The sequence below is a fragment of the Lutra lutra genome, chromosome 11 (genome assembly GCF_902655055.1).
Source record: "Lutra lutra chromosome 11, mLutLut1.2, whole genome shotgun sequence".
Lineage (NCBI taxonomy): Eukaryota > Metazoa > Chordata > Mammalia > Carnivora > Mustelidae > Lutra > Lutra lutra.
Window position 1 is genome coordinate 36624713 of NC_062288.1, and position 14487 is coordinate 36639199.

Here is a 14487-nt window from a genome sequence, read left to right on the forward strand (position 1 = left end):
CATCCCCAAATAAAAACTGTGCAATTATTTTATTGGATTAATAGACTAAAAAAATCCCTTCATTATACAGGGCATTACTGAAGGACAGTAACTTTTATGTATTTTACTATATAAAAAACTATAATTAATTAATTACTTCAGATGACTTCTTTCAGTAATTTAACCAAATGTTTGGGTAACGGTGCATAAACATTATCGGTAAAAGTCTTTTGTTCAATCTACATTTCATGGATCCATTTCTAATTTTATACATTTCCTTTCTCTTCACCTCAGCTATGATCCTCCTTTTCCCTCTGATTTTCTCCACACTCACTTCTTGGGATGATGAGCTTCTTTTGCATAAACATCCTCCCATCTCTCATGGCCCTCAACTTCTTTTCTATTTCAAATTCCCACATAAACTACACTGGACCCTACTGGAAGACTTGGCCATTCTACTCTTTTTGTCAATTTATTTGACAAGATAAATAATATTTGGGGGAAAATATCTGAAACTGAACATTGTTATGTTTTTATGAAAGAGAATTTTAGGTTATTTCCAAGTCTTTTCTTCAAATACCTTTCTTCACTATTATGCTTGATAATAGTTAATGCTGATAAGATAAACTTTCTGCAAACAATAAATTTTAATTTATACATCTAAGCATTTTTTAACTAAAAGGAGATTATTGCAAAATACAATGACTAACTACATTCATTTCAAACCAGAGCAAAGTCAATTTTCTTCTCATATGCTGCATGCCAAAACAGTATGGTTCTTGGGGTTTTCTTTAGCAAGGATTTTTCCCAAAGCTTTTTTTGAATTTCAGCCCTTAATGCACACCACTCCCATCCCTCCACAACATGTTGATTTTTCTGGATATTTGTCGACCGCAGAAAGGGCATAGGCTTTGGTGATGAACTGTCCTGGGTGTGAATCGCTACTCAGTCATTTCTTTCTGAATGCCCTTAGGAAAGTCACTTAGCCTCTTTGAATCTTTTTTTTTTTTTTTTAAAGATTTTATTTATTTGACAGAGAGAGATCACAAGTAGAGAGAGAGAGAAAGAGAGAGAGAGAGGAGGAAGCAGGCTCCCCACCTAGCAGAGAGCCCGATGCGGGACTTGATCCCAGGACCCTGAGATCATGACCTGAGCTGAAGGCAGAGGCTTAACCCACTGAGCCACCCAGGCAGCCCAGCCTCTTTGAATCTTATTTGCTTTATCTGTAAAATGTCCAGGTTACAGGAGACCTACAGTAAGTGGCAACTAAATACACAAATACTTTCTCACATTCATACATGGTAGACATCTCTCTTGTTCCTGGCCACTGCTATACACAAATGACAACAAAGTGTTTCACATAGTGAACAAGAAAAGAAAGGGACACTTGTCACCATACAGTGGATGCCCAAATCATAGTAAAGGCTAATAATTACTCCTCTGGGGTCACTATTCTCTACACCTGTTCCAACTCTTACACCTTTACCATCAGGAAAAGAAAGAATGAATGTCAGGTTTTCAAACAAGGTTTGACTGACTTGGAATTGGCAAGATCATTTCTTCCTCTGTACGTAGTTTTAGCAACAGTCACTGCATCTTTTAAGCGTGAACTGATTTTTCTTGGGTCAAATTACAAAGGGCACCAAGTTTCAGATCACATGCCTTTTTAAACAAACTAAAAGAACATAGTAACTATCATTCATAAGCTCAATAAACAGTGGAAAACATTTAGAAGTAGGGTATGTTTTCTAGCAGATGAGACGTGTATGCTGATAGGTCTGTTATGGGAAGGAAATGATTCATGCAGAAGGTAAGTTGAAAGGTTTCGTTTAGTTACAGTACTTTCATTGTACTAAACAGACGAGGAAGTCATGGATCACCCTATAGAACACCTCAGTAACCTGCATTTGACCTGCAGTTGTGCTGTAGCTGCTATCTTTCTTGATTAGCAGAGGAATTTTCAATTAGCAATAATTGCGCCTTGGATAAACCTCATTGACTACGATACTGCCACTGCGCAAAGCTGGCAAAGGAACTTTCCATGTCCATAACATGACCTTTTGAAATATATTGCTTACTATTTTACGCTTGCTCCCATGTTCAGGTATAGCGAGAGCTGTTATCTGTTAAGTTAAAAATGTTAACTTACCACTTTACAATTACCACCTATTCAAATAACCAGATTAAGCAGAAAAGCAATTCACTGATTTGCTTCGTAAACACTAATTGAGTGATCACCCATTAAGCACACAGGGCTGCATTAGGTGCTGGGAGATAACCCTTCCCCCAAAATATGTATTAAATATAAATATTATATAATATATGGTCTTAATATATAATATACATATATTTTTAAATTATATTATACATTTTAATACAAATACATTAAAATATAAATTTATAATATCTATAAATATCTATCTATCTATATATAAAACAAACTACCATAATGATCCTTGCCTCTGTGGAGACATGAGATACAAATGCAGGATCTTGAAATAAAGAAGTTTATCTCATGTTACTTTGGGAGACGAAAGCTCAAGGCAATCATTTAATCTTTACTAAAATGTTGGGAGATAGTCTGACTGACTGCCTTTTACAGATGAGAAGTAAAGAAACTTAACCAAGGAAGCTCTGCTCAGTGAGTGGTTGAGTTGGTCTGCCTGACTCCAATGGACAGCAAACAGAAGCAGTGTTTTAGAAAGATTGATTATGGCAGAGGTTTCCTGAGTCACTCAGAGGGGATGAAGACAGAGCCAGGGAGGCCAACGGGGATGTCAGTGAATGAATGAGAGAGATCACAAGGACCTAACTCGGAGAGAGCAGATGGGAAAGGACGCAAAGACATATAAGGGAAGGTGATCTGAATTTGGTAAAAGACTCAACATGTCTTGAGGGGGAAGAAGCAGCATGGTTTTAAGCTTCTAGGTTGAATGAGAAAGGTGATGAGAGGGTGGTGTAGGGAGAAGACCGGAAGATAACCAACTTAATTTTAAACATGTTCCTTTATAATAAAAAATAATGTATAAAACAGTGCTTTGAAATCTGAGAATGAAAAACATGCAAAAGATTAGTAAAGCATACCTAAATACTGGTAATGTATGTGCATGCAAACACTTGGACATGGATGCATGTGGTAGCACTCTTCATGACAGCCCCAAAGTGGAAACAACCCAAAGGTCCATCAGTTGACAACGGGATAACAGAACATCGTATAGCCATACAATGGAGTGTCGTTCAGTCATGACCAGCAATGAAGCAGGGGTGCCAGTGGCTCAGTAGGTTAAGTGCCTGCCTTTGGCTCAGGTCATGATCCCAGGGTCCTAGGATCTACCCCACCTGGCATCAGGATCCCTGCTCACCGGGGAGTCTGCTTCTCCCTCTCCCTCTGCCCCTCTCCCTGCTCATGCTCACACATTTTCTCTCTCTCTCTCTCTAATAATAAATATAATCTTTAAACAAACAAAAAAAAGGAACAAAGCAGTACTATGACATGAACAACACTTGAAAACAGTAGGCTAAAGGAGCAGCTGGTCACAAAATACCATGTATTTACTACATGATTCCATTCATACAGAAGGGGCAAAGCTAGGAAAGTAGATTAATGAAGCCGCCAAAGCCTATGAGGCTTGGAGGGAATGAGATGTGCCTGTTAAAGGGAATAGAGTTTCTTGCTGGGTTGATGAAAACATTCTAAACTTGGTGGTAACAGGTGCCCAACTCTGTGGATATACTAAACTAAAAACCACCGAATTTATACTGGTGAATTATACAGTATATTCATTGTAAGTCAATAAAGTGGTTTAAAAAAAAACAGTTAAGAAAATGTATTTCGAAGCAAACACAATGGATTCAGAAGGATGGTAAAAAACTGCTTTAGGGGGCACCTGGGTGGTTCAGTCAGTTAAGCGTCTGCCTCGGGCTCAGGTCCTGATCCCAGGGTCCTGGGATAGAGCTCCCTGCTCAGCTGGGAGTCTGCTTCTCCCTCCCTGCTTCTCCCGCTGCCTGCTGCTCCCTCCCTGCTTGTGCTCTCTCTGACAAATAAATAAAAATCTTAAAAAAAAAAAAAATCAAAAACTGCTCTAAGCCCAAATACATAAAAAAGGCATAAGTACATGGTGTTAGAGTGCAGTGACGTTTATTTTTACCATATATTCATTCAAGCACCCATTTGGAGACATGTGCTCTGGAATTTCTGAGTAACCTACTAAGAAGATCTCAATTTCCCCCCAACACCCAACTCTATCAGATTAGAACTAATCGGATAAGCCAAAAAATATAATAAGCCAAAAAAAGTCTCTGTATAAAGAAGGGTTTTAACAGAACTATCTTATCTTCTGCTTTCCTCTGGATGGCAAGATTATGGCTGATTTGTTTGTCTCCTGCATTTTTCTATCATTCTTTCCTCAGCATCTTTATGAGCACTAATAACTTTTGTAATCAGAAGGAAAAAACCCCCAGCTCCGTGACTTTCTAGATAGTATCACTTGTATGCCTTCTGTTCACCCCACCTCTGCATCCCCTAGTCGTATGCTAACTCACTTCTATTCCTCAGTTGCCTGTTGGTCTGTCCCACCAAACTGAAAGCTCTCTGTGGACAGGGCCAGCCCTTACTTGCTTCTGTATCCAGAGCACGCAATTTACTGCCAATTCTGTTCAGGACGGCACTCAGTTAATGAACAGGAATGGTTACTGTCCCCCCCACTGAGAAGGCCTTCTCTCCCTTCTTCCCATCTACTTCCATCCCTCCCATCTCAAAATTCGCACCCTTGGTTCACCTCTGGGTAATTCAAGTGCGAGCCTGTGTATTTGCGTAGATATGTACACATGAACAGATGCATACACATTTAGAACCCAAACCGATTTGACTGATATTGTTGTAACTGTTTATGCTTTAACTGGTCTGTGGCACTAGACGGTATTGTCCTGCAAATAAGGGGTATTTAAAAGGGGGGGATGCTTGTTGACAATTAGTGTCCTACATCTAAAATCTCACCAAAACCATCAGAGAAGTAGCAAAAGGCACGGAAGAGAGGAACTTTGCCCTCAGGTGCTCTAGATCACCCAGGTATGCAGGTCAGGGATGGGCTTCTTGGAAGACAAAGAAAGAGAAGGGTTGAGAAGAAGGGTAGAAGGAGGCCAAACAGCATGAGGGATTAAAGAGGGTGTGGAGGGGAAAGAGGTTCCAGAAGGAAACCAGACCAGAAAGGAAGGGGCGCTGGTGGGAAAGAGCAGGGAGAAAAAAAATTTAAAGCCCAAGTCATACATGGCAAGGATGGGAGCAAAAAGAAGAATCTGAGATGAAGTTCTGTCCATGGACACAGAGACTGACAGGGAAAAACCCTTACCAGGGAAGGGAGATGCTGCTGCCCTATCTGTCCACAGTAGGGGACTTGGAGTCTGGTCGTCTCCTTACAAATAAATAGCTGGATTAATTTTTCCTTGTTACCAGCTGTGAATAATTTATTTCTCCACAGAGGGCTCATATTTTACTGGGCTATGTGTGAGTAACTTCCTTGAGAGCGAGCGAGCACTAAGAGAGGCAGACAGGAAAACCCTACCATTTTTTCAATTCAAAATTGAGAATTAAAATTAAACCAGACCTCACCAAACCACTGGAGACTCCTGAAACACTCACAAAACTTACAAATTAATATACTTACTGACTTAGTCAATTTTACAGATGACTCAAGAAGCCCAACTGGTCATTAAGATTAAAAAAAAAAATGATTTCTAGCCACCTCAACAAGTATTATCTGTTGTTTGCCAGAAATAATTATGCTCTTAAATTCTTATTTAATTAAAGAATTGCCTTTCTGTTGTTGCAGTGCTATCTTTTCTTGTCTCAGTCGACTTGGGCTGCCCTAACAGAAAACCACAGGCTGGGTGGCTTAAACAACAGAAATTTATTTTCTCTAGTTCTGGAGGCTGGATGTCTTGGATGAAGGTGCCAATAGGATTGGTGTCTGGAGAGGACTGTCTCCCTTTGCAGATGGCCAGTTGTTTGCTGTGTACTCACATGGTAGAGGGAGACCAAGCTCCCTTGGGTCTCTAATAAGGGCACTAATGTCATCATGGGGTCCTTATCCTCCTGACCTAAAGAACCCTAACTAATCCCAAATAACATCAAAGTTGGGGGATAGGGCTTCAACACTGAGTTTGGTGGCTGTGGTGGTAAGACACACTTTCCTCCTCATGTTACTAAACACAGTATCTTTCCAACCTTTAAAGTTAGAAACAAATTAGCCACCTGGACTTAAGTTGATCCAAATGAATCAAGTCTTCTCTCTCTGAAAATGTTCTTGTCCAAGAGGAGCAACAAACATGATCTGTCTCATTCCGTGTCTGGGATCCAAGTGCTCATTTTATATACTTTCTGGTAAGTTTTTTTTTTTTTTTTTAACCTAATTGTATGTTCATTACTCTTACAGTGCCTTCCTTTATCTCTTGTTCTCTGTTCACACTGCTCAGGTGAGTGTTGTTGTTGTTTTTTAAATTAACATATAATGTATTATTAGCCCCCAAATGTATTATTCTTCACAGGTCTGTGAATCGTCAGCTGAGTTCTTTTTATTTCTTTAACAGAGGGAGAGAGAGAAGAGTACAAGCAGGGAGAACACCAGGGAGAGAGGGAGAAGCAGACTCTTCACAGAGCAGGGAGCCTGATATGGCGCTCGATCGCAGGACTCAGGGATCCTGACCTGAGCCAAAGGCAGACACCAAATCAACTGAGCCACCCAGGTGCCCTGCTCAGGGAGGTTAAGGCAGGAAAGAAATGTCATACATCAAGTGTTTTCTACAGGCTGGGTTCCTTGTTGTATTATTACATTTTCATCCTCACTCTTACCCTAATATCAGAACAAGTACTACAAAACTTTGCATTTGAAAGAAAGTTTTAGCGGAGGGAAAAGAAATCTGAGTCAAACCTAAGAAGCAGGAATTCGCAAGGGTGAAGCATTTCTATCATCAGACCCCATCATAAAATCATCTATCTACCATCCCTAACCTTTCTTTATATTGTGCTTTCCTAGGAAGGAAAGAAAAGCTGTAACTGGGAGTTAGTTAGTCCATGAGTGAGAATCTTGGGACCCATGTTCCTCTCTGTACTTGGCCATCTGGGTAGGGCACCCAGGAAGAGGGTGACCAACCACTGCAGTCTGCCCATGATGGCCCTAGTGTTAGCACTGAAAATCCTGTATCCCAGGAAGCCTCTCTGTTCTAGGCAGAAGGGGATCGTTGGCTACCCTCTACAGGAAACCCGGAACAAGAGGCTATAGAAAAAGAAATTAAAGAGAGAGACAGAGAAATCTTTTTTTTTTTTAAACATTTTATGTATTTATTTGATAGACAGAGATCACAAGTAGGCAGAGAGGGAGGCAGAGAGAGAGAGGAGGAAGCAGGCTCCCCGCTGAGCAGAGAGCCAGATGCGGGGCTTGATCCCAGGACCCTGAGATCATGACCCTAGCCGAAAGCAGAGGCTTTAACCCACTGAGCCACCTAGGTGCCCCGAGACAGAGAAATCTAAAAAAAAAAAAAAAAAAAAAAAAAAAAAATTATCGTTATTTCTAAGGGTTGTTTTGAAAAATCAGATGAGCATCTTTCAAAACAGTATGAATGAAGGTGGTCCAGACAGGTTTCATTCTTTTTTTTCCTAACAACTCACTGCCATTATGTGATAAGGGACTAGATTATCGGTAAGCTCCCTCCTCATACCATAATTCAAGATGCTATGACTCTCTCTCAGCAAATGACTGTGTAAAAATATATACAGTTGACCCTTGAGCAACACAGGTTTGAACTACATGGGCTCACTTATATGTGGGCTTGTGTTTTAACAGTACTGTAAACATATTTTCTCTTGTGATTTTCTTAGTAACATTCTCTCTTCTCTACCTTCATTGGAAGGATACAGTATCTAACACATGTAACATACAAACATATTTTGATCCATGTTGTCAATAAGGCTTTCAGTCAACAGCAGGCTATTAGTAGTTAAGTTCAAGGGGAGCTAAAAGGTATACATCCATTTTCAACTGCTCTGGGGAGGGGTTTGTGCCCTCAATTAACCCTTGTGTTGTTCAAGGGTCAACTGTAGCCCAAGGAAAGAGCACCGCCAATAGACATGGAGGAACAGTTCTAAGGCAAGTGTACCATCTACAGAGACAGCCACCAAGAGAAATGGGGCGGAGCTACTTATCGAAGACGACAAGAAGTATCTTCATCTTGTCCAATCTAATTCACTGGTAGCAAGAGGCTTCAAGCTGGGCTGAGAAAGGATTCTAAATGCTGCCTAGGTGTAGCAGAATAGGGTGCTGAGATTAATCAGCAACACATAGGGAAAACAAAAATAGCCACACGGACTCAAGGTGATGCAAGGGAATCAAGTTTTCTCTCTCGATGCACTGCCCTCCAAGGAATAAAAGTTAGCAAATGTAAAAGTCAGCCCATCTGATGACGACACACCCCAAGAGCAAATATTACATATAATAGGGGTACAAAAATGTGGTTTTCAAAGCCACTTCTTACGTATATTCTAGGAATCCACCAGGCTTTGTCTATGACACAACATGTTCACCACGGAGAGTCTTACAAGCTCTACCGTGGATATGCCTTTTAGTATATAATTCTGAGCAGCTCTGTGCTCCTGCACACATGCTTTCTCTTGCAAACACTCCAATATTGACATCAACCATCTGTCATTGAAATGACGTAATCCAGGGCTGACGGTTTTAATGTTGATTCTGGGGGAAAATAATCACTAGAAATTTTCTCAAATAGAAGTGTCTGTTGGTTGAAGTGGCTTACTTAGAAAAAAAAAAAAAAGCAGTTTTGCTCAAAAAAGAACCAAAAGTATCAACTCAGAGAGTATTACAAATGATCCAAAAATATCCTCAAATTGGATTCAATCTTTGGTTAAAAATACTCCAAATAGCAGAAGACTGATTTTCTCATTTTTCCTTAAAAAAAAAAAAAAAAAAAAAGTCTTCTTAGCATACAAATATGCGTGCTGGCCCTGTGATGCCATCCCCATGTGACACTAGTATTGAGAGAATAGTGCCGTGATCAGCAAAAGTTAGCATTTATTTTCTCAGGATAAAATTTTTCTGACCCAAGAGCCACCTTAATTTTCTTAAAGGCTATTTAGTACATTTATATTTTTAATGATGGGTGGGTACTTTAAAAAAAAATCACAAGCATCACCTCAATTCTTTTCTCTTTTTATAAACAAATGGATAAAATGGTATCTCTACAGATCTCCCCTCTTTTGCCAGACAAAGGAGGCACCCTCCCTCAGAGCAGGATCTGAATCCGGGCTCCAGAGTCCTTGGTTTGAACCAGAATAAAGAGACAAGAAAGGTGGCCAGCAGTCATAACAAAGCTGTGACTAAATACGATTCAAGCCTCTATAAAGACAAGAATCAAGGACATATTTAAAAAAAAAAATTATCTGCACACACATTTCTACCTACCCTTTTAGATAGAGTTTTATCTTATGACAAGAAGCAATAATAATCTTTTTTTTTTTTCCTTTCTGAACGGTACAGACAACTGGTATCCTGTATGAATATAATATTCCTATCTAGCCCATTTTGGGCAGAATCCAATAATGTGTGATAACTCAACAATTTAACACAGGAAGCAAAGCCCACAACATTCCTTAGAAATTTCACAGACTATCTGGACAGAACAGACCCATATGAATGGGATTTTTTTCAGTGATATTTGAAGAATGCCATTTTTCAGGGTGGACACCCTGGGTTTGTGACGGATACAAATTCAGATATGAAAAAAAAAAAAACACAATTAAATGATTCAGACTCTTGCGTTGTGTTTCCACAGACCTTATTTCTGCACGGGTCAAACAAAGGAAAGTTGGTGTTTGACAACTGTGGGTGACTCATCAGAGGAAGTTCTTACCATATGGATGTGCTTGCTGAAATAAAGCTGGTTAACAAAGCCAGCCTTTTTTCTCCCTGTGGGCCAGTGAGGGTTTCATTTTAGGAAATGGAAGTGTCAGTGTGGACAAACTGTCCTCAAGTATTTATAGCATAATGTGTAGTTTCCTTAAACTGTCTTTGAACAAAGAATATGTGAATGAAAAATAAGATTGACATTTCTCTCCTTCTCTTGGGTTGTCTGAACTGCATTCTGTTTATAAAACCTACTTAGCACTGTGACTTGGGCATAATGGGACAGGAGAGTGGTACAGCTACACTGAGGTATGCTATGGGTTTCCCAATACATTTTAAGAGCTTTTTATTCATTAAGGAAATCATGACTTTCCCTTCTTCATTGCATACATACATTTTTCTCCAAGATTACCCAGTCCTTTTTAACTTCGAGGTATTTTAATTTTTCGATGAAGTTTTCAATTTTTATTACAGTCAGGTATATTAATATTTTTCTTCCTGACTTAGAAAAAAGAAGCTTTATTTTATTTGAGGCAGGGGAGGGGAACAGGGAAAGGCAGAGAAAGTCTTACACAGGCTCTGCGCTGCAGGACCCTGAGATCATGACTAGAGCGGAAACCAAGAGTCGGATGCTTAACTGTCTGTGCCACCCAGGAGCCCCCTCTGTGACTTTTTAACGCGTTGAAAGTCTAGTCCATTCTAGGGTCAGAAGTATTTCCTATAGTTTCTTTATCCTTTTACAGTTTCATTTTTAACACTAAACTCTTTTAACTACCTCTTCATTTGCTCCTCCATAAGGAATAAAGACTCCAATGAGATTACCATTTCCCTCCCCCACCCCAACAAGTTGACTAGTTACCCTATCTTATTTGTTAAACAAGCCATTCTGTCCTACAGGTTTTATGATTTTGATAAGTCACATCACTTTCTAAATTGGGGTCTTTTGCTATGATTTCTTCTGCTGGTACTAGATTGCTTTTTAAAAAATCTATATATATGTTTTTTAAAGATTTTATTTATTTGTGAGAGAGAGAGAGAGAGTATGAGAGCGGGGAGGGTCAGAGGGAGAGGGAGTAGGAAGCCTGATGTAGGGCTCGATCCCAGGATCCTGACATTGTGACCTGAGCCAAAGGCAAATGCACAACCAACTGAGCCACCCAAGTGCCCCTAGATTGTTTTTTATTATTATAGCTGCAATTTAGGGCTTTGGGGTGGAAAACTTCCCCTCATATATATTTTTTAATTCTTTGCTATTTTCACCAATTTAACTCTTCAAATGCATTTTAGAAAATCCCATTGGGATTCTGATTAGAGTTGCAAACCCATGAGTTAATTTGGAGAAATCCTGTATCTTTTCAATATCCAATCTTCTTATTCAGGAAAATGTATAATCTTTCTATCATTTAACTATTCTCCACATCTATGCAGGTATTTTATCCCTCTCAGTCAAACTTAACAGTTTTCTCAATATAGGTCCCACACATTTGTTTACATGGAGCTGCTACCAACTGGAGAAACTGTCCCTCTGCTGTCTGAGGTCATAATCCTGACTGCTGTCCCGAGTCATGGATTATTTCAGATTTGAAGAATGGAAGACGAAGGAAAAGAGGGGCATGTTGGGGGGTTTACACTCAGTAGTATGAAGACTGTAAGGCTCCCAGAAAGGCTACAAAAGGTTAAAGAAACATGTAACCCAAAGCACTGGGGGTTAGTAAAAAAGAGAAATAATGTGCTAATAAGCAATCAGAGTGATGACTCACTGCATTGGATCATCCCTGGGAAACCACCTACTAAGCAGAATTAGCAGTTACAGCGTTATTTTTGTTGCAGGATTCATCACTACTTCCTCTTGGGGGAAAACAAAACTTATTAAATCCCAGCTCCCCAGAACACTTTCAAACGGTCATCCTGGCAGACGCTCCTGTCAGGTAACAAGGCTATTTCTAGAACAGGGGCGGGTTGTGCTACCAGTAGAGAGACTTCTTTAGAACAAGATAGCAGCACTTAGACACGTGGAATGGAAAGGACCCCGGCTCCAAAGCTGGCTCTGTAACTGATTAACGAATCAGGGAGTGCAGGCAGGGGGCCGCTTCACCTCTGCTCCTCTGATAAAGGACAGATCATCAGGGTTTCTGCCCCACTCTATACCCCAGATGCGCCACAGAAATAATCAACTACGTGGATGCAGCAGTTAGAATGGCTGGGAGGTAAACTCGGCTTCTCAGCAGAGAATCAATCAAGGAGCAAACAGAATAAACTCTCACTCCAGAGTCATTCATTTTTGCTTAATACTGTGTTACCTACCCCCATCCGCACCCATTCATGGTTTCTCCTCTTTTTCTCACTGTGTCTAAATGTGCAAAGATTCAATGCTGTTGTTCAGGCCATATCTCTGGGCAAAATCTCTGAATTTAATTTACCCGTGATATTCTGCTGGGCTAGTCACAAAGATCACTGGCTCAGAAAATTTAGAGATGATGCAGTCAGGAAAATCACAAATATGGGGGGAAATGTGTTTTCTTACCCGGTATCCAGGGCAGTAAAGCTAATTAGTTAGACCATTTCCTCTCTCCCCTTCAATAAGGTAGTAAATGAAATACACTCTCTCTTTCTGAACGCATTAATAAATTACTGTTAGAATGCATGTTTCCCCAATTAGCAGTGAGTCTGAACATTTTATTTCTTATGTTTATTTATCATTTGCAACACTTCTGAGAATTTCTACTTCTCAATTCTAACATAGCCATATACATTTTGCCTGATGAAATGGGATAAGAACTATAGGTAAGACCCGTTTTGTTAATGCTTACTGAAGCAACTCTGAAACAGTCATTACTAGCCTAATTTTATAGAGGAGGAAGCTGGGGCTGGAGAGAGTTTTGTACCTTAAACAGACACAGTCATGTATGTGGTACATGTAGGGGCTGGAATCAATATTGCTAATCATGATTGCCTATTGATACTATTTTATCATACATTTAGTGCAACCTACTGCAGCACATTAAAAAAAATTAACGGTACCGAACAAATATTAAAGTCAACCTTTGGCCTCAGCATGAAGTCTTTGTTTTATTTACGAAACAAATGAATTTTTAAGAATGAGGAGGTTGAGGGCATATGACTCTTATGATCTGTTTGCACTGCACATTCTCTAGTGGGGTATTGGGACAAGAGGTTTTAGGTCAGCCGTACAAATGAAACATTTGGTTAAAAAAAGCACTTTCAGGGGCGCCTGGGTGGCTCAGTGGGTTAAGCCACTGCTTTTGGCTCAGGTCATGATCTCAGAGTCCTGGGATCGAGCCCCGCATCGGGCTCTCTGCTCAGCAGGGAGCCTGCTTCCTCCTCTCTCTCTCTGTCTGCCTCTCTGCCTGCTTGTGATCTCTCTGTCAAATAAATAAATAAAATCTTTAAAAAAAAAAAAAAAACAAAAAAAAAAGCACTTTCAGGTTGTGTCGACTTTAGCGCCTATGAACACACACACACACACACACACACACACACACACACCTTTGATTACTTTGATTTCGCAAGCTGAGAAGTCTAAAGGGCATTTAAGTTTTCCTTTATGTGGTAACCGAACGGTTCTCCTCCAATTTACTTAAATATATCTTCAGTATATCTCTGATGTCATTATTTTATTAGCATGAGTACTATTTCTTTTATACATGATTAATTTCAAAAGATAAACTGGTCCCTGAGAGAAGCCCCCGACACCAGGCAGGAGTCTGCAGGCTGAGCTTGGAGCCGTGGAGCAACACGGCCACACTGATCTCACAGCCCTGTCACAGAACGTCCTACTATGTCAGGTTTCATCAGTCCCCTCACTTCAGGTTGAATTTCCCTGGTACCTCTTCCCACTTGTTTGGGAGTCTTGCTTTGCAAGGCGTGGGCTCTGACAGGTGGCAGGACAACCCACCCTGTGCGGCCCCTCCAGGCCAGCCAGGACTCCAGCCTTGCTCTGTCGCCTGCCAGCTGTGACCCAAAAGGGCGACATGAACTCTGAGCCTCAGTTTGCTTAGTCTACTCCCTGAATGTCCCAGGGAACGTCACTTACAATAAAAATGTCCACAAATGAAATTTTGCCACTGATGCCCGAAAATGTCTTTTGACCCCCAAAGTTAACCAGCTCTTAGATACCAATAATATGAAGAAAATGACTAACTTCTGCGTTTCAAGCAGAACTACTATGTCTCATCAAACGGAAGAGGCTACCAAATCGATCGCCAATATGAGAAAAATGAACATCTCAGAAACACTGAACTATGGTAGCATAGCTGATAAAAGTTATTTTGTCACTGGAATGTAGTAAAATGTTCCACGTGTCTGTGTTCCAGATTCTCCTCAATATAACTCCAGAACTTATGTTTTCTGTTTTTTTATAGAGCCACTTAATTTTCTGGTTCACCGAATACAGATATACTTAAGGTTTGTTTTTTTCTTTTTATTTTATTTTATTTTTTTTTTAAGATTTTATTTATTTATTTGACAGAGAGAGATCACAAGTAGACAGAGAGGCAGGCAGAGAGAGAGAGAGAGAGAGAGAGGGAAGCAGGCTCCCTGCTGAGCAGAGAGCCCGATACGGGATTTGATCCCAGGA

At 40.2% G+C, this 14487-nt stretch overlaps 1 protein-coding gene and 1 pseudogene across 1 annotated transcript in view; both read right to left on the reverse strand.

Moving 5' to 3' along the window:
* CDK6 (cyclin dependent kinase 6) overlaps window positions 1–14487 on the reverse strand; it is a 245185-nt gene that overhangs the window by 26110 nt on the left and 204588 nt on the right.
* On the reverse strand, window positions 1921–2004 carry LOC125081490 (uncharacterized; annotated as a pseudogene).